Genomic DNA, 24,403 nt, shown 5'->3' with positions numbered 1-24,403 from the left:
TACCTTTATAACACTGGAGACGTTGGAGCCACATATTACAGTAAGTTGCGTAAAGTAGTCTGACAAATGGGCTCAAAGTGCATTTGAAAAACAGGCAGAAGGTTCATTTGGGAAGAGTGCCCCAGACAGGAAAATTCAGTGCTTAAAACATTTCGTGAGATTCTGACTGCCAGTGTCCACTCAAGTGCCACAGCCTTCCCCCTCTTGCCCATATCTCTATAAGAAAGGATCACCTCTCCATTGGATGTCTGGTCCTGGTGGCGTCTCTAGTGTCTACGTTCCCACTGCACTGCCACTGGACTCCAACATTTGGTGTCTGGGAGGGGACAGCTGGAGGTTGGAGCATCCCTGTAGCAGTGTGGCAAGTGCAGCAGTGCAGGGGCAGCAGGTCCTGACCAGACTGTGGCAGCATGACTGTGGCCCTGGCTGTCAAGTCTCCTTTGGCTCCTGCCTGTTCTTAGAGGCTGACCCCCCCGCCCCTGCAATTCTGATATACTTGCATGAAATCTTCTTTCACTTAAGATCATCACAGTCAGTTTCTGTTTCTTACAGTCAAGAACCCTGGATGATACATTTGAAAATAATAAACCTGGGAGTGAAAATGCTTGGTAGTGGCTGCAACTCAGCCATAACCTGTCATCTTAGGAAAGTCTTCCATCCCATGGGCCACACTTTTCTTGTCTCTCTAACAAGGGATCTGCACTAGTGATTTCTGAGGGAGCTTTAGAGCAGACATTCAGCCACACCCTCGGCTTTGGGCTATGGCGTGATTTCAGTGCAAGGCAGTGGAAACAGAAGAAAAGAGTGGCTGCTGGAAATATTTTACAAATACAAAAGACTTGGCGGCTGATTGCATAGAGAAGGCAAAGAAGAAGAGTGAGTAAAAGATGATTCAGAGCTTTAGGATCTAAAGGAATTGAATATTTGTTTTAAAGTCACTCAAAGCCACTTTTGCCATTCTGTTCATTATTGTCTCTATTTGCCTAAAGAATCAGGGTTTACAAATATCCCTTCACCTTCCCTCCTGTATCATTCTCCTGTGAACAAGCTTTGTCCATAACCATCTAAATCCATCAGAAGATTTGTAACTCACTGGTAATGGAGTCATTACTGTAATCTGGACTTTAAAAGTGAAGGAAAGGGCATCTGGTGACAAACAGTCCCTGCAGGGCTTGGAAATGTGTCCTGATGGATGCGGAAAGTGACGGTCTGCTCCAGAAGGACCTGTCCACTGCTTATCTGTTCCTCACACACAGAAAACTTTGGTTCAGCTCTTCTTCCCTCTTGCAAGGACTTCTGGTCTCCTTTCTGGCAAGAATCTAATCCATCCTTCAAATACAAGCTCACGCTGTTCACTGAGTAAACGTGTCTTGAGCCAGGCTCGTGCTAGGTACCGGCAGTGCAGAGACAGAAAGACACAGTCCCCAGTCTCAAGGAGCTACATTAGCTGGGAGTGTTGTCCCCAAGCTCCCACCTTGCCATCCCTTTTGGCTGTAGATGCACTATGGGCCCACTCCTGAGGACAGGCACTTTTTCTGTATTCCTCACAATGCCTGTGTGCCCAGAGTGGGTGTTCAGATGAATTCACTGAGAACCCCACTTTGCTTTGTTTGGAGTAAGAGCTAAGAGAGCAGACCATGGAGTAATAGAGATTGGATTCAAATCCCCCTCCAGACCTGGCTCTGGACTTATTTAGAGGGTGACTGGAGCAAGCTATTTACCTCTGTGGGCCTCTGTTTTCTCATCTGAAATGGAGAATAGGTAGTAACAACATCTAATACGTGAAGGTTAAGCAGTATGTTGCATTTGGCATATAGAATGGTCTCGTTGCAGGTGGCTGCTGTCTTGTTTCAATGATTAGAGAGCTTCAAGGATGCCATGTGTCATTTAGAGTGACGGGCACAGTGGCCTGCCTGCTTCCTTTCTTTCCCCTGTTCTTTCTTTTGTTCTTCCTCCCTCTTCCTTTCTTTTATTTTTTTCTTTTTCCTCTCCACATCTCTCTGTGCCTGTCTCTCCCCCATTGTCTCTCTTTCTCCTCTCCATCTCCATCAGAATAGGGGAAAATATTAGTTATAAATTACATTTTGATGCAAAAATTATTAAGCAGACAGGCTCGGTGAATTCAATCCAGACTGTGTCCTATTTCCTAGGAAGACAGACCTTATTTTTTCCTCCTTATGATGATGAGGTCCAAGCGTTTCTTGTGTGGCTAATTTACTCAAAATTCCCCACCACTCCAGACTCACTTAGGAAATGACCCAAAAGCAGTGGAAAGACTGCAAAGCATAAATGCATTTTCCCCCCTCTGGAATTGCTGATTGATTTTCTGGCAGTAATAAGCTGGCTCTCCAGAAAAAGGAAAAAAAAAAAATCCAGAGTGCTTGCTGATTTCTGTGGTGTAATTACTCCCACTATGGTTGAATTGAAGCTTTCGGCATAAACTCAGAGAACACAGAATTGGGAGAGGTGTGCACTGTGTGCTCTCAAGAGCCACTCTCGTATGTGGCAGCTCCAGTTAGGACCTGCTGTTCAGGAGTGTGTGGACTTGCCCCTGATTGTCCGCCCACCCACCTGTCGCATTCTCCCTCACCCGGGACCTGGGGGGCTGGTCTGGGCACCACCGCCCAGGCAGGCCACCTGCCTCTGCTCTCCATCCCTCCCTCCACCTATCCTATTCTGAAACCCAGATCAGAATGTTACGCCCCTGCTGCACACTCCCCAGTGGCTCACCTTTGCCACCTCCGGGACCTGCTCCTTCCTTTGCCCTTTCCTGGGGCTTTTCCAGGCTCTCGTCTTGATGCGAACCCTGTGACACCCCTACGTCTGCTCACGTCTAATGGGCTGCCTGGGGACTGTCCCCAGAGTTCCCATCTCTGCTCCTTTGTCTGCCTGGTGAACCCCAGTCGTCTCCAAGTCCCCGTTCTCATGCCTCGTCCCCAGTAGCTGTCTGGACCCTTTAATATACTCTAGACGGCATCATTTACTTCCTTATCTGGGTCCCCCTGCCACCTTTCTCTCATATTCTGTCATAAGACAAGACTAATTTCTGACATCTTCAGACCTAAGACAGTAAGGAGGCCATGGGTCCAGGACTGATCATTCATTCATTCACATGTGCGTGCAACACATATTTATGGGGTTCCTGCATCGTGCCAAGCATTGTGCTGGGTAGGACTGTGAGTAGAGTGGAGAGTAAGACAGACCTTCCTCTTCTCTGGTGGTGCTGATGAATATAAGCAGTGAACAAATAGACGAAAATAAATGTATAATTGCAAATATGTTCTATGAAGGACAAGAACAGGATGGTGTGAGAGAAATTCCCACCAGTGAAAGGATTTTCCAGTTTTTGGGGGGGGGGTTTAGTGGGGAAGGTAATTAGATTAATTGATTGATTTTTAATGGAGATACTGGGGATTGAACCTAGGACGTGGTGCATGCTGAGCATGTGCTCTACCACTGAGCTACACCCTCCCCCATTAAGGTTTTAAGAAACCTGGGCTGTAGCCTTTTAAGGGAGGGGGCCTCACTCAGGGAACTGAACACGGTGACGTGAATCATATGGTGTGGCAGGCACCCTGATTCGCCAGCTTCTAAATGAGGGCAAGAATCATGCAGCACTGGCATCTGAGTCATACTGGACTATGTTTCCAAGTCAGCTCTGGGGTAAAGGGCTTGGACTGAGATAGCCAGAAGAGTCAAAAGAGGGGAAGGAGAAAACAAAGATGCAGAACACAGGCGAATGAGACAGACTGAGAGAGCGGAGAGATACGCCAAGAGCTTGGCAAGTCGCAGAACAAGCGGATTGCCCCAGTCGTGCTCTGGCTCTGTCCTTTCTCTCCCAAGATGCCTGGGAGACCACCTGACATGTAAGGAGAGGATTCAGATGAGGGCTGTTATTTATTGACATTGATACAGTGAGGGAAGATGGTTGAGCTCTGTTTTATATCTTTATATCTCTATTAATTAATTTTTTTTATCTCAAGTGACAGAAAATTCAAATCAAGTAGACTTAAGGGAAGAAAAAGGAGGTTGGATGAATTGGCTCACCTAATTAAAAGATCCATGGCTACACCCGATGCCCGGATCTTTGTTTCTAATATCATACACTAGTAAAAGGAACTGGAGCTCTTTGGAGAAATGACTAACTCTAGAACTGAGGCAGAGAACGTACAGTAATGAGCCTGGAACATCTTATGTTGCCAGAAAGTGAGAAAGTGCTCAAAACACAAGACACACAAATACACACATGTTCAAGGAGGAGGTATGTCAAAGGGACACAGGAGCCAACTGAGAGAGCTCACAGTGATCAAAGCGGGGGCAGTTTGAGCAAGAAAAATAAATAAGGTATTGAATTAAAAGCCAAAGTATAAAATGAGCCCATACCAACATAAAGAAATGATTGAATAAATAAATAAGTAAATAAATAAATAAATAAATAAATAAATAAATAAATAAATAAATAAGGGAGAATAGACAAATCTCTCATGCAGAATAATTCTGTAGGTAATTTAATGTAGATACTCTGTCCATAAGAGGTGGAACGCCCCGTGAAGTAAGTGTGGGCTGCACAAAAGACTTTCTCCCAAAGAGTACAGTGTGGAAAGGGCAAAAACAACTGTCAAGGTCACCAGAAACAAGACAAGTCTGAGAAACTCATAGTCTAGAGGACCCTAAGGAGACATGATGGCTAAATGTAATGTGGCATCTTGGATAACATGCTGGAACAGAAAAAGGAACGTAAGGTAAAAGCTAAGGAAATCTGGACAAAGCATGGACTTTAGTTAATCACGTATTAATATTGGCTTATTAGTGTGAAGTATTACACTACTGTAAGATGTTAACAAGAGGAGAAACTGGGCATGGGGTATATAGGAACTCTTTGTATAATCCTTACAACTTATCTGTGAGTCTGAGACTATTACAAAATAAAAAGTTTATTTAAAAAATTAGGTTTAAAGTTCATAGCTCCACAAGCTTCAGGCATGTTAGACTGAGGATCTCAAATGATATTAATTAGAATCCATCTCTCTGTTTTTCACTTGTGTTGGCTTAGCTCTTAGGCAGGCTCCCTTCACTCAACTGAAACCCTAACAACTTCAGACTGATACTATCTTAGTGGAGGATTAGTTCTTTTCCTAATAGTTTTAACCAAAGCCTTAGACTTGAGACGTATTCCCATCTGGAACCAAGCAGGGTGGCTAGAGGGTTGTGGTCTAAATCACATGCCCACCTCTAGCGCTAAGGTATGGCGAGTCTGACCCCACCCCAAAAGGCTACACGTGAAGAAGGGTTGTTACTTAAACAAGGTGGGTATTTAATCTGGTACTCTGCTGCTGAGGGGACCAGCTGCTCCCTCTCCACTCACCACCCACTCTCCAAGCCCCTGAGAATTTTCCAGCTCCTATTGAGGACAGAGAGAACCTCTTGGCTAACGGGCAGATCCCTGTACCAGGCCGTCTTGATGGTCTCTGGCCAGGCCCGTTTTTTCTTGTGTGTTTTAATTTACACTTACTTGAGGAACATCTAATCCATCTAATCATTTCATCCTAAGGATAATGGCGTTTGGTATACGCCTTTCATTACCCTTGCACAGAAGTGTTGCCTTTAGCTTATTGCTGATTTCTATGAGTTCTCTCATTCAATTTTAGCCTCTGTACTTTAACTAGAATATATATATATATATATATATATATATAGGGTAGGGCACAAAAGCCTTCTTCTGTGAAGTGTTGTCACCAGCATGTCAGCCCAGCGTCAAACTAGCTCCAGGGAGAAAAATGGAAATAGACTGGTTCCATCAGTGAGTGCTGGAAGCACACGCTAAAACTTCCTCTTATTAATCTCTCTGTAAAATATTCCTCCAAGAAGTTGTGCATCACAGAATGCAATATAACATTCATATCAAGTAATATAGGGATGGCTTTAAGCAAAATTCTTTGTGTAATGAATACTGCAATAAAAATACATGTTCATTTCCTGATCGCAAACCAGAGTAATTTAAGCCATCTTCCCCCTAGCTCTAGTATTTGGAGGGGAGAATGTATATGTGGGCCCCCTCCTCCCCGGGCAGAGGTGCATCCTCCTCTGGAAGGAAGGCTCTCTGCGCGCTGTGTGGCATGGAGCTTATTTATTCCCAAGGCCTTCTCATCAGAGTTCTGGGCAGGGGTTGTGTGGGGGTGGCAAGGCCATCATTGGAAACACTAGCAAGGAAGCCCTGCTGTGATCACCGCACAGCAGGAAATTAATCTGTTTTTCAAATGTGAGTTTGTCCAAGTTCTCTCGAAACATATTTCCCTGAATAAAGCATTTCAGCCCTGAGGGGAAAGGGTAGACAAATCCAAGTCATCCAGGTTGTTCTGATTTTCTTAGGTGAGAAAACTCATCCTTTGGATATTGTTGAAACTATTCCAAGGACATGATGGTGGGTTTCAAATGAAAGGATTTGGGGGGTCACTCCAGAATTAGGAGAGCAATGAGGAACCTTGAATCTTTTTCTTCTTAACCAAGAGAGCAAATAAATGCCAGTGGCCTCTCTCTGTGACCACTATGCCTTCTGACTGTGACCTCTGAGGATGTGGGCAGTTCTTGAATCACCATGGCGTCAGCATGAGAAGTGTTCAAAGCATGTCTTCCTGATCACCAGAGGTTCCCATTCTCCTGTTTCTCTCTTCCCAGATCTACGAGGAACTCTGCTAAGCACATGACACACATTGGTCCTGCGGCTTCTCTCCCGAGTTTTAGCACAGGGCCTGGTGCATAGCCTGGTGCTCATAAAACTGTGCTACACAGATGAATAAGCAGCCTGTGAAGTTAAGACCATTCCTTCTTTGCGTTACAGAGGAGTGGGCAGACTCACAAAGTTATGTCATTTCTAGGGAACTCTGGCTCCCATATCCTCCCCTCTGCTGTCTCCAGCAGATTCTCTCATTTGGCTCTCTCGCGTCTTGGAAGTGGTTTTCAGGATAAGACTCAGAGTGCAGGGACTTTGAAGTGATTCAGAACACACTGAATTTCATAGCAGCCATTGCTCCATTACTGTCAGCAGCTTGAGGTTGTGAGCAGTTCAACACTCTGAGTTGAAATTCAACCTGAGAAGTGAGGTTTCTGAAAGGTGTGGTGTATGCCCGGAATACCTGTTTGCCTGGGAGAGTTAGGGTGTTTGCTCTATAGGGAACCAAGAGATGAACTAGGTGTGCACTGGCCTCCTTGCCCCAGTTTGTCCCCGAACTGCCTTCAGAATTATTTCGAAAATGTGAGTTTTGGCCTATAAATGAATTCCTGTTGTCCACTGTGTAAACCCCACACTCTAAAGGATGGCCTACAAGTGGCCTACAAATGGCCTACCAATGAAGCATGTGGTCAGCCTTTCCATATCCATCCCATTTCTCCTCCTTTGTGTAGCAGTCATATGCTACACAAACACATACAAAGATGGGATATCCAGTTTCCAAGGTGGATCTGATGAGCCTAAGCCCAAAGGATGATCCCATACCACACACTGTTGTCACAGTGATCAGTTGAGATGCCCCAGACCTAAGTCACTTGGCCCATATTCTTCTCTAGCCACAGAGACTTGTTCTGGAATGGGCTGGTCATCATAAAGCCCAGGACCCTTGTCGGGTGGCTTTAGGAGCAGGCTTCCTTTCTTCCCTAAATGTTGCTTGGGAAGTATGTAACCTTGGTAGTTGGCAGCCACTCTGTGACCATGAGGGATGTCCAGTGTTAGGAAGAAGAAGAAAATAACAAAAGAGAGAAGAGTAGAAATGTAAAGAAACCAGCTCCTTGCTGATATAACTGAGTCACATTTCCTGCTTGTATCAATAATTTAGCCTGAAAACATTGCTGTTCATTTTCTGTAAATGTTCACGTATGGCCCCCTCTGCCCTCACTGTCTTACCTTTCTCTCTGCATTGTAAAATCCTGCTCATCCTGTGAAATCCACTTCAGTATCATCTCCTCTGAAATTCTACCTGCCCTCTTTCAGTCTATCCCAGAAGGAATTAATGGCTCCCTTCGTAGTGTTCCTCAAGCATCACTTACACAGTTATATTAGAGCAATTTAAACACATTTATCAATAATAATTTAACAGCTCATATGGATTTTTCTGCCAGGCAGTACACTCTGTATGTAATATCCTGTTTAACTTTTACAGCTGTCTTATAATATTGTATTAATATCCTCATTTTAAATATAAAGAAATAGTTTAGTGAGGTAAAGGAACTTATCAAAGTGTCCACAGCTCATAAGAGCAGGGAGCTGTGACTTAGGCCATCTAGTTCCAGAATCTGGGCTGGTAACTTCTCTGCTGTGAGTTCTTTGAAGCCAAATACCACCTTTCATTTGTGGGTGTCTACATATTCTAGGCACTCAGGAAATACTAGCAGAATAAGTGAATGAATGGAGGGAGGGATGGATCCATTTAAGTCCTTTACATCACAGATGAGGAAACCAGGTCTCAGATGGCGTAAGGACGTATGTGGTGGGCTAACTCACAGGTGACCACTGGACTTTTTCTGTAGCATCTTGTCACCTTTGAAAGAAAATTTTATTTCTTCTAAAAAAATACTCCCCAAAGCAAGAGAATAAAAATGAAATCCAGTGAAGCTTGGACTTCTCCCTCACCCTGGAACAAGTCTGTGTCCCTCCTGGTTGGGTCCTGAATGAAGCAGATGTCCTTGGCCCTTTCTCCAGAATCCAGGTTGTATCTTTTTTGTTAAGTCTCTTTAAATTGATATTGACACCTAAACTAATTTAGGGTGAAAAGAGAATAGAGCCAAATCACATTTGAGTTTCAGCTTGGGAGACCTATTTATCATTACATAAACATCAGGTTTTGAAAGAGGAAAGGGAGTTTGAGCACAAAAATTAAAAAAAAAAAATCACAAATAAGAAATAGAATCACACATCATCCTAATTAGCCAGAAGTGGAGTAAAAATTCTGCACTTCTGTCATGTGGTCACCATGCAAGAGCAAACTGTGACATTCGTTTAATTACATACATTTATTAGATGAAAGGAACAACTTTTATAATCATTTAGACAGAATGCTTATTCAGATTGCTGTGCAGTATCTTCACTTAGTCTATATTTAAGTATTTATTAAAGTGATTCGTTTTTCAAAAACCCTCCAACCTACCTGTGTTTTAATGACTTGAGGGACACTCTTAATTTCCCTCCTCTGATTTCTGTAAACGGGTGAACTCATCACATGCCCGTGTTCTGCAAGCCTGTCAACCCGCGCACGTTGAATACCTGCTCCCAGCGCTCACAGTGCAGCGGGCGGAGTCACCGAGGGAAGGAGCAGCGGGAGGGTCCTACGGAAGGAAGTGACCCTCTGGGGGCTGCCTCGCGTCCTGAGGAAACACGATGCTTCTTCATCCTGACTAGCCACCAGGTGTCGGCTACCTACGAGGCTCCAGCGTTGCTTTACAAGTTTCCAAGCCTCCTAGACTGGATTTGAGAGGCCGTGAGCTCACCCTCTTTCTGAGGGAAGTTGCCCCACTCCCAGCCTCACTGCCCAGGGGGCCATGTTTGAGGTCACAGGACTTGGCTTCCCCTGTCCCCCAACCCGTCACGGTTGATCCAACCCAGCGCTGAGAGCCTGACCATGGGACAGCTAATCCATGGAATGGCCAGAGACTGGCATTTGTGTGGCCTGATTAAAAATATTAGCTTGGCCAATAACATTCTCTTGGGAATTTAATCTAAGCATAGAAAGGCTCTACCTATTTCAGTGGGAACTGAAGCAGAAAGGATAGAATATTGAACCGAGACTCTTAGCCTAGGGCTCATGGACCCATTTAGATTAAGTGTGGAATTTTGGATTTATATGTATAAATGTTATGAACTGCTTCAAACATCTGAGGTGCAAGATCACATCTCTTGTTTACCGATGAATTGCTCTGTTACTCATACTGTCTTAGCTGAAGTTTCACTGCCATCCTCTTAAGGTTCCTTCACACTCTGAGTCATCCAAGATCTCGGAGTTTCCCCAGTCCTAAAGGGCTCTGTCCAGTTCTCATACCCAAGTCAGGAGAACCCTGGAAACCAGTCCGTCCAGTGCTGCGGATGCTCCCCACTGCCGTGCAGAGTCTTGGTGGAACCCAGTCCCCACCGGAAGCAGCAGACACCACTGTTGTCCTGTGGTGATGATGGCCGTGCCGCTCCTGGACGGGGAACCTGAGCTGAATCTTAGAGCCAGACTTCCATTCTCAGGGCTCGGCAGCCACCGGAGGGCTGGGTCAGTGCCCTGTACTCATATCTACCAGGGGACACATACCCTCCAATCGCGTCCGCAGAACACAGAGGATCCTGTTCCACCCCTAGTGCCCACCACAGGGGGACACGTCCTGCTCCTACCCTTTCACGTGAAGCTAAAAGTGATAACAGGGTGTCCTCTCCCCAACTCCTTCTTTTTCTAAGAGAGGCAAAGCTTCATGAATTCAAAAAGTGAATTTCCAACATCTCTGTCACTGACAGAGGGAGAAAAAAAGTTAAAAAAAAAAAAAAAACAAGAACACATTTTAATCTTTAGCTGCGCATTTCACTCCCTGTGCATTTATCCGAGAAGAGGGTTCCCAGCTCTGATCAGGTTTTCAGTGGCATTCATGGTTCAGAAATAGATAGATGGCTGAGACGGGGAGGGAGAGACAGGAATCAGCACTGTCGAGAGAGGGCTCCGGGCTGCCCCTGGGGGCCCTGTGGAGCCAGCATCAGGGAGGCACCCGCTGTGACTGAGAGGGGCCAGCCTGTTGTGTGGGACGGAGTGAAGGACGCCTGCAGTGTGACTGTCACATTAACGGGGATGCTCAAGAGGGAGAGTGCCACACAACATGGATGATCTTGGGTAATGTTCATGGACATGGATAATGTCAAAGAACATGGGTAGTGTTCAGGGAATAAAAATGATAGTATTGCATTTATATGAAGGTCAAAGCAGGCAAAATTAACCTGCAGTAATCTAGGTGAAAAGAGCGGTTATCTTAGGGGGAAATCAACAGGGCAGGGACACAGGGCAGGCTCTATGTCAGGGGCTGGCCAATTTTTTTTTTCCCTAGAAGGCCGTCTACTAAAGGTTTTAGGCTTTACCGCGTAACTGTGGCAACTTCTCAGCTAGCTGTAGACAAGACACAAACAATAGTGTGGTCGTGTTCTGGTAAAATTCTTTTCACGAAACAGTGGCAGATGGGATTTGGCTCACAGGCCTGAATTTGCTGACCCCCCGATCTATATCTTGTGGCTGGTAGTTACATGGATGTGTGTAAAATTTCACTGAGCCACACACTTACGTGGACTCTGGGTAGGTAGATCCTTTAATGAAGCAGAATCTGGGATCAAGAACCCATCAGAACTTCTGCTTTCTGGTCTTGGGAGACTCCGTGTGTGTCTTCACATCAGTCGTGTGGCCCTCCTTGACCTGAGCCGGCTGCAGTGGGCCTCTGTTCTTTGCTACGAAGGAGCTTTCCTGGGGAAAGTCCATCATCACCTGTTGGCCAGGTGTAACCACTCCCCTTGAGCTGAAGAGACGGCCTCCTGGAGGTTGAATGACCCGCCCCGGATCACAGACGTGCCTGGCCTCACACCTCAGTTCTTAAAGCTTTAAAACCGTGTGTGTCTTTAAAACTCTCTGGAAACAAGCCCCTCTTCCCTGAGCGGTTGTAATAGAGCTGCGTTTCCTGGGACTCACCTCGGAGTTAGCTCATTGCCGCCTGCCCTTTCCAATCTCATGTTCCAGCTCATCAGCAATTGTTTGTTCTTAGTGCTCAACTGGACAGGAGATGGAGAAAAACACACAGCCAAGGTCAGAGAGCAGCAGACTCTCTCCTCCATTAAGTCTGTCTTCTTTAAACAGCATCTGATCAAAAAAACAGTCTGAACCTTTTCACTGAGCAGCCGGCCAGCCGGGTGAGTGTCCTCTGTGAGCTTTATCCTTGTCTATCTGTAAGCCTTGGCTTCCCTCACCCACGCTCCCTGGCCCCAGAGTCAGGACACGAGAGAAGAGGGATTCTGCCTTTAGCTGCAACCCTGAGGGTTTTCGAAAAGCTGTCTGTAAGGCAAGTGAAAGAGGAAGAGAAACTATTTTTTTCTGGGCACTTTAGGTCTCAGAAACTCTACCTACTTGAATCAGATGCAGGGGGTTTATTGTTTTGATTTTGTGTTAAATTATCTCTATAATTTAGAGGGCTCAACCTGCATCAGGAGATGGATTTTGTACCTTTGTAGTTTGCCCCTAAGCCATGAGCAAGGCCCGCAAGTGGCGGAAAGGATACTTGGGTGTCTCTGTCATGCTCAGCCAGGAGAGAGCGAGCCCAGCAGACTGTCAACTTCCCAGGCAGAGCATTCTCAGCTCCTTGCCTTCCTCACTCCATGCTAGTTTCCTGTTACCACCAGCTTAGTGGTTTAAAACAATGGAAATTAATTTTCTTAGTCTTGGAGTGCAACGCGGCTGTCACTGGACTGGGCTAACATCCAGATGTTGGCGGAGCTACATTCCTTTCTGGAAGCCCTAGGGGAGAATCTGTTTCCTTATGCTTGCTGGCTTCTGGAGGCCACCTGCATTCCTTGGCTTGTGGCTCCTCCCTCTGTCTTCAAATCAGCAGTGTTGCATCTCTCTGTGCTTTTCCTCTGTAGTCACATCTTCCTCTGACCGACTCTCCTGCCTCCCTCTTCCACTTTTGAGGACCCTGAGATTGCACAGGGTCCATCTGGGTGATTCAGGATAGTAAGATCAACCAATAAACCAAATACAGTTTTTATTTCATCTGTAGCCTAGTTCCCTTTGCCATGTAGCCTAGCCCAGGCACAGGATCCAAGGGTTAGGATGAGGGTATCTTCAGAGGCCATGATTCTGCTTCCCATCCCCCACACCACCCCCCACCCCCGCCATGAGTAGGTGCCCAGCTAGTGCATGACATACTCATTTTTCCCTGAACATACACACCAGAGCACATGGTTGTGAGCTTCCTTCCTATTTCAGAATCAAGATTGACTAAAACTATGCTTATCATTCGAAGGACAGAACACCGCCAGTGTTTAAGGGGTGCAGCATCACAACGTTGCCTACATTAGAGTAAGCCAAGGCTTCCTCCGCCTGCAGTCCTTCTCACCGTACTCTCTGTGTTGTACCCAGAACCCTGCTTTTACCAACCCCAGACTGTCCCGAAGCACATTTAAGAATTTGTTCAAATCCTGTATCTAATGGTATGGTTCACTAGAGGGGAATGTGTAATGCGCATATGAAAGACTAAAATTGCTTACCGAGAGCAATTAATACAGCACATCCTGTGCAAATAACAAATTAGATGACTTGCTGTTATTGCAAATGACTGTTGGGAAATTTGCTAACTACTTATAGGTATACAGAGCTCCAAACATTTCTCTCTCTAGTCCAGGAGGCAGTGTATCACGGTTTAGATAAGAGATGGGTGATTTACACAACAGCATTGTAGGTAAATGAATAGGTCAACATGTGCAAGCAGCAATGGCATACTGAACAATTTAGTGAAGTGATTACTAGTCAGCGTTTAAACTCAAACTGCCTGGTTTCAACTTACAGCTCTTCCTCTTACTAGCTGTGTTCCTTAAGCCAGATATTTACCTCTCTGTGCTTCACTTTTCTCCTCTGTAAAATGAAGGCATTTATAGTACCTATCTCACAGGGTTGCTGTAAAAATGAAATTTAATACATTTAAATGCTTAGAACCGTGTCTGACCCATAGTGATTGCTCAGTCAATGTTAATTCTTCCTAGGGTCCTCATCATTGACGTTATTACTACGTGACAGACCCTGCAACGCTCGCTTGGGTCCATCTCCTCCAGGAGGGAACAGGTAGATGAATAGGTAGGGAGGAAATAGCCGAGGGAGGAGAGTGAAGGGGCATAAAATAGGAATGATGATCAGGGAAGGTTTCTTAGAAGTAGCAGCATCTAAGGTGAGACTTGAAGGATACTGAGACCTTAACCTGAGAAGCTGGAGTTGGGGTGAGGGTGGGAGTGTGGCAGGAATTGGGCACAAGATCTAGAGGCCAGCGGAATGCCTCTGTGAGCTCCTGCCCTGAGTACCAGTATGGCTGTTTTTAGGGCCACATGGCTTGACGGGAGTCCCTGTGGTGGCAGCTGCCGCTTGTTTCTTCCTTCCTCGTGGCTCCTCACTTTCTTTTCTCCTTTTTTCTCTGCCTTCTCCTGTTGTAAAGCCTTGGCCCCAGCAGCGCTCTCAGGCAGGACGTGTTTAGATGCAGGGCCATTGGGGTGGGGGTGTGCAGGGGCCAGGTGTGTCTTCCTCCTGGTCTGGGGACTTTGTGGCTCCAGGTCTTAATGTGGATAGTACCCGGCCCATCTCTCTTTGCCATGTGGTTTCCAGAAGAGATCTGAACCATCAGTCATACAGGGGCTGTGCTGGGCTCTCTCCCATGCTTACCACATGTCCCAGAATTTTAATAAAAATGAACTTCTATGAGTCCTGGAAACTGGGGCCTCAGCTTACAAGCGGAGGGCATGGAAGAGAATTGCAAGGGAATTATAATTGGCGTTAGCATTCCTCTGGTCTTCCTGATGAAGACCACACCTCCACTGTTTTCCCATTTCTGCCCCAGTTTTACCTGGCTCTGGACACCCATGTAATGGGTAGGGCTGTCAGGAGCCCTGGAAGCAGATGAGCAGGGGTCTTGCATAGGCTGAATGAATCATGGCAAATCAACCCGGAGCCTCTCTCTTCTCACTGGGAAAATGGGAATGAAATACTGCTCTCAGAGGGTCATCATGAGGACCAAGTGGGATGGATTTAGAGCCCTGAGGCCAGTGCCCAGCCAGTGGTGGTGGAGCCGTGCCCTTCGGGATGTGTGAGTGCCGGGCATGTGGGGTCTGTCCTTCCTCCCCCGCCCTCTTCTCCACTGGCAGAGCCCCCTCCGCTGAGCTGGGGCTCACTTGTCCTGCTTTCTGTTAGGCTGCAGCTGTCTGATTCTTACCTGGGATAGTCTTGCTTAGAGAGTATTTGTAAAATTGGTCAGGCAGTCGCACCCCTCCGTCTCCTCTTCTCTAAACTGAGACAGACTGGGCCTGACTCAGGGTTTTTGTGAGGACTGAAGTGAGGTTGCGTGAAGGCTCTGTGTTCATTGTACTGTTACTGCCATCGCCGTTAAGAACGACTGGCTGGTTTCCAGACACGGTTGAGGAACTAGCACTTCACCGCTGCTTTACACCCTGGAAGGCGGCTGCGGATGTGAAATCCGCACCCTCTGATGCTCTAGACCTGAGCTGTCTGCTCCGGTAGCCCCCAGCCGCATGTGGCTCTACAAAATTAAATTAACTTTGAAATAAACTTCCTCAGTCACACTAGCCACTTTTCAGTGTCTCATAGCTACTTACGGCTGGTGGCTACTGTATTGCTGAGTGCAAATATTAGAACATTTCCATCATCCAAAAAATTCTGTTGAATAGCGCCAGACTAAAGTGTGAGCCCCCACCCCCTCATCTCCTCAAAGTGTTCCAGGAACCCTTAAAGTGAATTTTGAGGATGGCACAGAGCCTACAGAGGGCTTAAAACATACTTTTAAGTTAGATCATCTTAAATACACCCTTCAGATTTACTATTAATAAAAGGACATAGAAATGAACATTGTTGCTATGAAAATTAAATAATTAGAATTATGGAGACCATTGACCTAGGGGGATGCATGTTAATTATTACATACATGCCCCTTCTGGGACATTCCTCAGGAATTTGGCACGGGAGTTAGTGTCATAGAAAATTATTAGATTTAAAGCAGAGATCCTCTGGAAACCAAGCTGTAACATTTTTGGGGAAAAAAAAATCAAGTCAACCAGCATCCCAGAAACTGACCCAGGGGAGATAGTAGTTGGCCAGCTCTTAGAGAAGTTATCAGAAGATAACAGGAGATTTGCTGCAGCCTGTCTGCGTAACTCTAGGACCCTGTGAGGAACTGGGCAATTTCCTTGTCACCACAGAGCCTCCTTGAGGAGAAAGGGGCCGGCATCAAGTCAGAAGCAATAACCAGCAGCACTTGCCCTGTAAATTGGGCTGGAAACGCGCCGCTCGTGAGGGTGCTTCCCTCTTCCACTGGAGTTTCCTTCTGCAGGGAGGTGAGGATGGGGCCTGGGACAAACCCGCCATGGCTCAGTGCAGTTCCCCACTACCAAGGTCCCAGGGGCAGAACGAGTCCAATATATTATTATTATTATTGTTATGCTATTGCCCTTGCTTGTGCTAGTAGTATAGAACGTAATGAAGAAAATGCAAGTAGGCAGGCATCTGTAATGGGGGGACAGTAATATCTACCTCCTAACATGGTTACGAAGATTAACTGAGGGACATGTGATAAGCTCTGGCACCGAGTACGGTGTGCGCAAAACACTTCCGGAAACGTGAGCTTAAGTAATGAACGGTATACGTATTTATTTGTTAGCAGTTTTTATAAATATTAGTCCCATTAATGCTAGTAAATATCAGTTAAAATGTTATTAGTGTTTTTTTTTATTCATTCCATAAGATAATGACAGACAGTGGCACTGGCTAGAAGAGTGACTTAGGGAGGGAGGGAAGGGGACATCACAGGCTACTTCCCCCAGTGGCTGGGAAAGGACTTTCTGAGGAGGGACATGAACCCTGACCCTACATGATGGGAAGGAGCCGTGTGATGCTTGGAGGTGCTATCAGTTAGATTTCCTCTTGCGTCTTGTTGGTCAGAACTGGGCCAAATGCTCACCGTAAAATCGCTCCCCGGCAAGGGAAGAGAGTCACCACGACTGGTGAATTTTCCTTGTGAGACTTAGCTGGGAACTGTTGTAGGTTTGGGGGTCAAGAGGCAAAACTGAGGATATTTTGTAGGTACTTATATAACAAGATAAAACAGATTTCCACACCATTTTTATGGATTGATGAAATTCAAAATAGAATAACAATTAAATCTATTTTTAAAACATAGGTCTACTGATGAGAAGAATGCACTTCTTTTTGGGGAATAACATTTTGCTTACTCAAGGGTCAAAGACAGTGTTTCGTATCATCAAAGTAGATGGCACATGTGCATCTGTGAGTGCTGCCCTGTAGTGAGAGTTTACATATTTCACCTTTGAAAATGTCTTCATATGGACGGGTGATACATGTGGCCCCAGAAGGCTTTCCAGTCATAACTCTGTCCCTGTGATTTGTAGTGTGCCACTCCTCATTCTTCTGGTAGTTGTGTGAAAGCAGCTCCACACAAAAAGTCAATTAATGGACACGACAGTGTTCCAGTAAAACTTTATTTACAGTCACCCAAATGTGCAGTTCATGTACTTTTCATGTGTAACCAAGTATCTTTCTTCTTTTGTTTTTCTCTTCAATTATTTGAGTGTAAGAACAATTCTTAGCTTGTGGGCTATACAGAAACATGCAGTGTGCCCAATATGACCCATGGGCTGTAGTTTGCTGACTCCTGGTCTACATTTTCTGACCCTGCTCAGACCCTGGCCTGAGTCACAAGGGGAAGGGACTCTGCCTGCAGGGATCAAGGTGGAAACCACACTCGGGTAAGGATGCAACAGCCTTCACTTCAAGGGAGGACTTTCCAGGCTGAGGGAAGAGTAAGTGCAAAGATCCAGTGGCAGCAATGAGCCCGGTGTAGATGTTTCTCCTCCAGGCACAGAGTGGGGAGGAGGAGAGAGGCCCAAGATGAAGGTGGAGGAGGGACAACTCTCACAATGGTGGTGTGATGAGCCTCATGGACCCTCTTCCCAGCAAAACAGCCAGGACTGGTGAAATAAAACAAAACAAAACAAAACAAAAAACACTAACCATTTAAACTCCCTGATTGTCATAAGGACACAGAGCAAATAAATACTTATTCCAGAAAATCTATTAAATCTTGTTCAGAACAGTGAGAGTCTGTGGCACTTGAGTCAGAACTCAGTCTCTCCTTCCCCTCCCCAACAGCTGCCTGAGGCCGAGGCTAAATTCCAGGTGAGTGCTGCCGAGATGCTGGGGCTCCCTTCCTCCACCCAGCCCCCACTGATCAGGTGGAGGTGCTACCCCAGGTGCTGTGGGCTAAGAACACTTGGGGCCCACTTACCTTCGCCCACTTAGGTAAGCCTGGAGAGGTGTGCAGGGAAGGTGCAGCCAGGTCCTGCAGGGTCATCATGTGGGCCTCATAGAAAATTCGGTTTTACTTCAGGTGAAAGGGGAAAACATTGGAGCTTTCTGAGCAGGAAGGTGATGTGATCTGATTTACATGTCTAAAATAGTGCTTATTACTACTTACTCATATTAAGAATATTATTACCAATGTCACTATCCTCTTGACTCTGCGGTCTGGGTAGAGCGAGTTCATTAAAATGCCTGCTCTGTAGCTTCCCGAACACCAGTGCCCATTAAGCACTCGTGGGCAGAAAGTCCAGGGCCAAGTAAGGCTACAGGAGATCCTGAGTAGGTGTCACCTCATCCCGCTTGCTGGAAGGTGGACCCAGATTGGCTGCACCCTCTGCTCACTGTTAATATAGGTTTACGAGCAAAACAGAGGAAACCACGTGGTGGAGGTGTCCCTCCAGGACCCCTCTCGCCTGACATCTGCCATTTGCCTCTTTGTCTGACCCTGATCACGGAAGAGAAAACCTCCTGTCCCACCTGGGCCACTTCCCAACTTGAGTTACTCCACGATTAAACAATGTTTCCTCCTGGTAATCTCACCTGAGTGTGTCTTCAAAGACTCCTTGGGCCCTCAGTAATGAATGTCAGCAGTGATTCTTAAAACAAATGCATTTCTAAAGAAACATTTCTGTGAGTGTGTGAAAACAGAGCCTCAAACAGCTTTTATATTGTGAGGTCTGGCAGCTACAAGCAAGGAAGGAAGAAAACATCTCATTTTGCTCTTAAGTTGTCTCATTACATCATTTGTTGGCAGCCTTGGGTGACGTTAGTTCTGGGAACTGGCCATATGTTTTTGAAAAGATAAGGGCTCTTCCTCTAGATATACGGATGGCAATGAGATCATGACATAAGAAGCTGGGGTTGTAATAGTAAAGCCTAGCATCAGAAGTTTAGGAGCAGAGGTCAGATACTGAATTGGGTCAGATGGATAACATAACATAACAGTGTGTAGCTACTTTTTATTAAGACAGCAGTGAATGAAAGTTGTGGCTTAAATTCATTCAATATTTTAGAATTAGACACTGTGATAACACAACCATTGGTCCCATTGGCCTCCAGTTTGTAAGCCATGAGATGGACTTACTGAAACACTTTAAACCATGAGACAATTTTTCAGAATCCTAATACTCTCCCCACCCAAGTCTACACCCCTATTCAGAGGAAACCTAGGCAGTTGCCTCAACAGGATTCTCTCTGTCGATGTTGACTTATTTTCTTATAAGTAAGAAACACGTCATGGTAGGGTCTCTAATGGTGACAGGAGAAATAATGGTGATGCTCCTGAGTGTTTTCCATGCACCAGGCACTGGGCTAAGAGCTTTATTATATCTCTTGCTTCACTTCATATGCTTACTGCTTTTAATTATCATGAAATAGAGACTACTTGAGGCTTAAACTGAGGAGGTAACTAAAGGTCAGATAGGGTGAGTAACTTGTCTAAAATCACACAGCTCTATAGCGTCCAGTATCTTCCAAAGTAATGCATCATTTATCATAACACCTGGTCCTTTAATATTAAGTTCTTTTGTGGGTTTCAGAATGTGTCTCAAGCATTTACATGAATTTCAATTTTCCAAGCATGCCCCTGGATATAAACATTTGTTGAAATATGCTTTTGTAGAGAGTAAATTCACAAATATTTATGAGAGACAATAAAATAAAGGGCAGAGTAGGGATCCATCACTGGAACTAAACCTGAACCTTCTAGCTGTTTGTCTAAAACAGGAATCAGCAAACTATGGCACATAGGTCAAATCCAGTCTGCCATCTGCTTTTATAAATAAATAAAGATTTATGGGAACACCCTTTCATTATGTATTGTCTATGGCTGCTTCCACACTACAACTGCAGGGTTGAGAGTTTGTGACAAAACAAAGACTGTATACCCTACAAAAACAAAAATACTATCGGCCATTCAAAGAAAAAGTTTGTCTAAAACTAATAGCAAAACAGTGCATATATGTCAGCCTAGGGGGGCTGGAGAGGAATTCGAGCAGGTGAGCTGCCCAACTGGAAGAATGTGCGCGGAGCCAACATTAATGCGTGAGGGGCTGACATGGACCAAGACAGCACTTTATTGCAGTACAAGCTGGTGGCGTGCATGGTGGGCGGCAGCAGCAGTGACGGTGCTCGGCACTTTCTTCTAGTTCAACAAGATGGCGCGCCCCCGATGTGGCGCACTTGTCCTTTTGCTAATGCTAGTGGCGCATGCGTGTTGTTCATAATGCTGACTCACGCTACCAGCGCATGCGTACATTTACGTCTTACCAGGTGCAAGCTATTGTGAGCTTTGGCCTGGGCCCCATGGCCTGCTCACTTAAGGCTGCCCACAGTGTAATTCCCGCAAATTCTACAGTCTCGCCTGCTGTGTTTCTCCGGGTTTGGGCAATGAGGCAAACCACTGGGGCAAGTAAATGCCTTGAAATTCCCATCTCACCTCCCGAAATGGGTAAAGGCCTTCCTCTTTTCTTTCTACTGGGAGGAGTGAACCAGCATGTGAGAGGCCAGGCCACTGTCCAGGTCACCGAGCAGGTGGGGGCCAAGCTGAATGATGGTGGTATCGGTGACAACCAATCGCTCGTCTCTATCAAGGGCTTGAGCACTGTGTTCTGTGCTTTGCAGGCAGCGTCTCCCTGAACCTCTGTAACTGCCTTCTGGAGTAATTAGTTTTATTACCTCCATCTGATGGATGAGCACGTGGGGCCTCGACTAGCAAATTGCCCGCGATCACACAACTTTCTTCTGACTCCAAAGGGGTGCTTTCTTGATGATACACTACCAAAGCGTATAGGGTGAGACCTCGGGGACTTGTGGCGCCAGCAACAACGGGTGTGGCCCCTCGCCACACAGCAGGGCAGTAAGTTGAGAGACCAACGTTGGAGCAAGGAAAAGCGACTTTATTGGGAAAGCCAGCAAACCGAGAAGATGGCAGACTAATCATCTTAATTGGGGGTAGAATTCCAGCTGCTTTTTTTCTAGGAAAGGGGGAAGCAGGAAGGGATTAAGGTGAGGAAGTGACGTCTGGGCGGAGGCGCCAGCAAGTGTGGGAGGAGGGTTGTGAAAAAATTAGTTCTTGCTCTGTTGAGCCCAGCTGACGTGGTCTGGTCTTGGTGTTCCTATAAATCTTGAGAAGACAGTTATTTTCGTTCATACTTCCTTATCTCCCTGTGGGAGGCAAGTTTCAGGTAAGGGGCTTTTTGCATAAATCTTAAGCTGTAAGCAGAATTCCTTTAATGATTAACAAGTCTACATGCAGGGCTAAGCAGAGGCTTATGGCTCAGGTTAAAGCAGCAGAAGAGAGACATAATACAGTCAGAGATGCCAAGTTACTTCTTCCTTTTGGGAGGAAACTAGTCTTTTGTGGCCACGAATGGAAGAGAAGTAGGGGGTGTGCAGGGCCTCTGGACAGAGGCTCATCTTCCAGGGCTGGGGTCTCTCTGGGACCACACATACCTCCATTGCCTGCTTGGGCCAACAGAGCTTCTCAAGCCACCTGCTCCCAGTTCGCTGAACGCCAGGTGATGTCAGTCTTCAACAGCAGCACATCAGACTGAGATTCTGAATTGGAACCTGTGCCTGCAGGTGATTCTCATGTAACGTAATGTTTGGGACCCACTGGCTAAATGCTGAAGAGAACATTTCACCCGGAGAAAGCTGAGTAGACACAAGAGTGGTCTTCCTGGCCGTCTCGAGGGAGAGTCCTGCAACCAGACGCTCCTTTTCAGAATGGGAATATGGTGAGTAGCCAAGTTCTACTTTCAGAGTAAAGAAGGGAAGCGTCGGGAAGGAGGTGGGAAAGGAAAGGGAGATAAGAGATGGTCAGGTTTCATTTATTCTCAGCCTTGGCTCATCCAAGGTGAGAACACCTCTTACATGGTCACTGAATAATACACGCCAGGTGTCCATCCCCTAATTCTGGGAACCGAGCAGTTTGTTACCTACATGAGAAAAGAGATTGTGTAGATGTGATTTAAGGTTATGGATGGTGAGATTACCCTGGATTATCTGGGTAGACCCAGTGTAATCAGACAAACCCTTCAAAACAGATAAACCTTTCCTGGCTAAATTTGGAGAAAAGCCAGCGTAAGGAGCACTAGAAGAGGCAGGAGAGGTTTGAAGAGTTAAAGAGCCTCGACCTGCTGTTGCTGGCTTTAAGAAGTAGAAAGGGGCGCCAACTGAGAAATGCCAGCGGCCTCCCCCAGAACAGCCCTCCGCTCCCAGGCAGGGAGGAAGTGAATTTTCCACCCGCCCGAATGAGCTAGGAAGCCCGCAGGCTGTTTCCGAGAGCCTCCAGAGAGGGGTGCAGACAGCCGTCCTACACCTTGATTTTTGGTTTAGTGAGCCTGCCTTACACTTCTGACCCGTGGAACTGTAAGGTAATAATCTTGAATTGTTTTAGCCACTAAGTTTGTGACAGTTTGTTAGGGCAGCAATAGAGAACGAATATATCATATGAATTAAGCTGTGCTGGCTGTGGCTAGAAAGTGGTCCAGGTTAGAGGAATTAGAGGAGAAAGAAAATCGAAGAGATGCTTCCTTTTGAGCCCCTTGTGAAGAATTTAAATGCACATATCTGTTACCTAACCTTGTGACAGATACCGTAAGTCTTGAGAGATGTTCCCTGTTAGAATGCTTGGCTGCTTAATCCCTCCCTAACCCCTGAAATGGGGAAGCAGGAAGAACACTGAGGGTGCTGTGAGTGAGGCTTCCCTTGGCTTAACCTTCAGAGTGTTGAGGAAAGAGAAGGCTCCTTCCTGGACTCCAGAGAATCAGTGTCAAGGCTCAGAACTTTCTGCTAGTTTTAGCATCAAGTTTTTCAGCTACAGTCGTACCAGATGAGGAACAGGTAGAGAACTCTTTTGCTGTTTTGTACAGTTTAGGAATTTCTGTCTCATGAGGTAGAACACAAGCCAGCTGCAGTCTGAGTGCACTGTCTGCTCCATCCTTCACCTAGCCCGGAAATTTTGCAGCGATGCCAGAGGGAGTGGTGGCTGTAAGTGACTTGCTTTTTGCCTCGGGATTCCTCTCCTCTCTAGTCCTTTTCAGCTATTCTTAAAATCATTGCCTTTGTTTCTTCTCTCCCCTTTGTTTATCATGCAGTGTTCTTTTTCCAAGATGTGAAATAAATGTATTAATTTATGAGGATATAATAGTATATTCCTCTGCCTGAAATGTATTCTTAAGTATTACCTTGGTCTGTACTTTAATTGAATTGGATAGAGACAGCACACCATCATTGTTAAGGTTAACGACCCAATGATTTACAAGACAAGGCACATTTACTGGCAAATAGATTTTAGTAATTGTTCCTCTCCACGGTGAGAATAAGGGTTTGTGCATTGATTCGTCATGTTTTTTAAAACCAGGACTTGGGGCTCACCTAGAAGAGTCAGAAGATCAGGGTCCTGAAAACCTGCTGATGAGATTAGCAGGCCCTGTAAACTCTCCCTGCTCCAGGCTGTGCCCAGGGAAGACCTCAGGTGGAAGGAATGATGTTTCCAAGGTGATGATGGTTTAAGGGTGCTACAGTGTTGGAATTAAAACAAGCGCGCGCGCACGCACACACACACACACACACACAATTACTAGGGGCTTGTTTTTGTTCTAGTCTAAGGAAGATGAGCTGCACCTGATACTCTGGATGTTTCTACTGGGGATTCATTTTGGCATTTCTAAGGGGAAGGGAAAAATTTTAAAGTTTGAGGGAAAATACCTGCTAGGGTGGTTTGATCTCTTAAAAAAAAACAGACTTACAGTTGTGTTAGGACCAGGCTCGAGGTCCAATTTTCAAGTTGACTAAATGTGTTCTTTTGCTGCCCTTGCCTGAGTGTGCATTGAGAGCTGTAGAACCCCCTGGGAGACCTGGCCACCCTAAACCTACCTCAGTAAGTCTGCCCCTTTCTATTTTCATGTACCTGCCCGGGAATATTGACAGGAGGCCACGAGCTCTGTTTGAGGAGCGCCTCCAATCACCTTTCATACCTGACAAAAACTCAAATGGGGGAATCAAAGCAGCACTGGACTGAGGGTGCAGAGAACTTGTGAGTAGAGGGCTGGGCTCCTCGGTGCTGCGCACTCCCCTGGGGTTCTCTAAACTCCCTGGGCGTGGAGTGCTAGCCTGTTGGTCTGTGCTGCTACTCCTGGGAAAAGTGACTGAGATGAATCAAACACAAGAAGAGCAATCCTCACGCTGTTGTTTTTCCAAAGATGTTACATATAAAATAAGTAATCTCAAGATGACATAGGACGGGATGGGAGAAAGAG

The 24,403-nt window shown here is 45.9% G+C and overlaps 1 long non-coding RNA gene across 10 annotated transcripts in view; it reads left to right on the top strand.

Moving 5' to 3' along the window:
- LOC105079549 (uncharacterized) overlaps positions 1-24,403 on the top strand; it is a 575,211-nt gene that overhangs the window by 264,491 nt on the left and 286,317 nt on the right. Inside the window, exon 1 of one of the 10 annotated variants that reach the window (XR_012499939.1) lies at positions 20,842-21,877. The exons of 8 other annotated variants lie outside the window; for them this stretch is intronic. This is a non-coding gene — a long non-coding RNA (uncharacterized LOC105079549). Of the gene's footprint in view, positions 1-20,841; positions 21,878-24,403 lie in introns of those variants that run through there. One more of the 10 variants, XR_012499942.1, reaches the window with a different exon arrangement.

Source organism: Camelus bactrianus, chromosome 17 (assembly GCF_048773025.1).
Source record: "Camelus bactrianus isolate YW-2024 breed Bactrian camel chromosome 17, ASM4877302v1, whole genome shotgun sequence".
NCBI lineage: Eukaryota > Metazoa > Chordata > Mammalia > Artiodactyla > Camelidae > Camelus > Camelus bactrianus.
Note: the sequence above shows the minus strand (reverse complement) of the source record. Positions and strands in the feature narration are given on the sequence as shown.